Below are 3211 nucleotides of genomic sequence, written 5' to 3' on the forward strand. Positions count from 1 at the left end.
GGCTCAAGTATAGCAGGGATTGTGGGGCTGGTGCTAGATCGGGCAGTGTTTCGTTCTGCTGTGCATGGGGTCGCTATGAGTCAGAAATGACTGTTGTTGTTGTTAATTGCAATTAAGCAGGCTCTAACTCATAGTTACCCTATGTACAACAGAATGAAACTCTGCCCAGACCCATGCCATCCTCACAATCCCTGCTACACTGGAGCTCATAATTGCAGTCATGGTGTCAATCTATCTTGTTGAGGGTCATTCCTTTTTTTGCTGGCCCTCTCCTTTGTCAAGTGTGATATCCTTCTCCAGGGAAAGGTCCCTTCTGACAACATGACCAAAGAAGGTGAGACAAATTCTAGCCATTCTTGCTTCCATGGCGCATTCCTGCTGTACTTCTTTCAGAACAGGTTTATTCATTCTTCTGGAATCCATAGTATTTTCAATATTCTTTACTAACACCACAATTCAAAGGCCTCAACTCTTCTTTGGCATTCTTTATTCATTGTCCAGCTTTCAGATGCATATAAGGCAAATGACAACATCATGGCTTGGGTTAGGTGCACCTTAGTCTTCAAAGTTACATCTTTGTTTCTTAACACTTTAAAGAGATCTTTTGCAACAGATTTGCCCAGTGTAATATGTCTGATTTCTTGACCGCTGCTTACATTGGTGTTGATTGTGGAACCAAGTAAATTGAAATGTTGGACAACTTCAATATTGTCTCCATTTATCATGATGGTGTTTATTCGTCCACTTGTGAGGATTTTCATTTTCTTTATGTTGAGCTGTAATCCATACTGAAGACTGTTGTCTTTTATCCTCATCAGTAAGTGTTTCAAGTCTTCTTTACTTTCACTGAACAAAGTTGTGTCATGTGCATATCAGGTTGTTAATGAGTCTTCCTTGAATCCGGATGCTGTATTCTTCTTCATATAGTCCAGGTTCTTGGATTATTTGCTCAGCATACAGATTGAATAAGTATGGTGAAAGGATACAATTCTGACATACATTCTTCCTGATTTAACCATGCATTATCTCCTTGTTCTGTTTGAACAGCCTCTAAGACTATGTACAGGTTCCTCATGAGCACAATTAAGTGTTCTAGAATTCTCATTCTCTTCAATGTTATCTGTAATTTGTTATGATCCACACAGTCAAATGTCTTTGCAAAGTCAATAAAACACAGGTAACCACTGATGATACAAAAATGAAATAGGGTAATAACTTTGATTTTGTAGAACTTTTCCAATATGCATATTATATATGTATAAAATAAATTTTCCTGGCTATGCTGTGTGAGAAGGATGGAGAGGCACTGTGACTAGGTCATTTCTCCATTTGGGGTAATCAAAGAGAAGCATTATTGAGGCTTATTTTTCTTTTGTGGCTAGCAATTGGAATTTAATTCACTACAGAGTTAGAGTGAACTGTGATTTTCAAGGAAACAGAGCAACAACCAAGAAACATTAAATGATTTTGTTAAGATCACATATTTATTTGCAGAAATGGAATTTTAGCCTAGTTCTCAGGATCCAAGACTAGTGCACTTTACTATGTCATGGCATAACAGAAATGACTTAGCTAATTATGTCATTATTTATACAACCTTATTTCCTGATATGTTTAATGTTGTATTCATGCAATCAAATGTTGATAGGCAATTATTTTTCATATAATTTCACAAATATTCTTATCTCTTTGGTAGTTAAGGTTGTGTGTCAACTTGGCTGGGCCTGGATCAATGGCTGGACAGCTGGATATAGTTACTCCCCATGGTGAGGTTGGCAATGATTCCATCATGGAATCTACTGGAGCAGCTGAGTAGCTGCTTTGGAGATATGGTCTGCTTCCTGTATATAAGAAGCAGCTTTGAGGACATTCTCTAGCTTTTTGACACTCTTGAAACCCGCATGTAGCCAAGTCATTGTTCAGCAGCCTGCCATAGCTTGCTGATCTTGGGACTTTTTCTGGACTTGAATTAGTAGTCTGCCATGTTGTTTGGTAATATTGGGACTCTGTCTTTTTACTTGTCAACCTTGGGTTTATCAGCCTCAGCAGCCTGTAGCTGCCTGGGTAGAGAAAGCCTCCAGTTTCTGTGGGCTGGGAGCAGAAAGTAGAGCTGGACCCCAAGGTTGAGGGGCTTTCACCCAGCCTGCTAGAGCCTTGAACTCAGAATTCTAGCCTCCAGAGAGACTAGAATAAACTCCTGTTTGTTACTCACTGCTGTCGAATCAGATCTAACTCATAGTGACCCCTCCTTGGGTTTCCGAGGCAGTATCACTACAGAAGTAGATCACCCAATCTTCCTTCTCAGGAGTGGCTGGTGGATTTGAACTGCCAGCTTTCTGATTAGCAGTCAAATGCATCCCATTTGTGGTCTCTTCCTGTCAGAGCACCACTAAGTAAGCAAAATATCTCTCATCTGCTATTCTGCTGCTGCTTAACCTCAAGAAAAAAATCTCAAACTTCTAACAATAATCACATCTTCTAACAACTTGGAAACAAAACTCTCAATGACTAAAAGAAAAAATTACATAGCAATATTTAATTGATTTTTCTTGAGCTCTTCATCTTAATTTTTTAAATTATCTTGTTACACTCTCCATTTTTGGTATTTTGTTACCTGATTAATGCTTAAATTTATCAACTTTTTAAGATAAAGTGAAGCAACATGTTGTAGTCTCTAAGTTGTACTATTGGTAAAGTGAAAATTATAACTTAATTTCTCTCACATCTGTTCAAAGAATTAGAGGCTACCTTATGCCTTATTACTTCACTCCATGTTATATTTTTTCTGTCATTAACCCTTACTCTTCATTTGGTAATTGCTTGTTTCCACTTGTTGCCTAACTATCCCTTCTATAGCTGCCTTTTTGTTCTCTGTCACATTTATTTAATTTCCAGGACAATATCCACATCTCATATTAACCACTTTTTTGTATTTTTCAAATGCATAAATGATTATTTCTAATGATTTTCTGACTCATTTGAAAATGTGTGGGATTTATTAAGAAATTAAACATTTTATACTCTTTATGAATAACACATTATTTTTGAAAGTGCAAAATTTTGTTAAGCTACATTGAAATATATCAGCTATATTATCTAATAAACGATGGCTGTTTTGTAACAAAATTACAAATTATAAATCACAAAATTCAATTGAAATTTCCAAAATATATGGAGAATGAGTTTCCAATTAATGTTGTTGTTGTTAGAT

The sequence above is a fragment of the Orycteropus afer genome, unplaced genomic scaffold (assembly GCF_000298275.1).
Source record: "Orycteropus afer afer isolate SDZICR_OR568_19922 unplaced genomic scaffold, OryAfe1.0 scaffold00349, whole genome shotgun sequence".
NCBI classification, from domain to species: Eukaryota; Metazoa; Chordata; class Mammalia; order Tubulidentata; family Orycteropodidae; genus Orycteropus; species Orycteropus afer.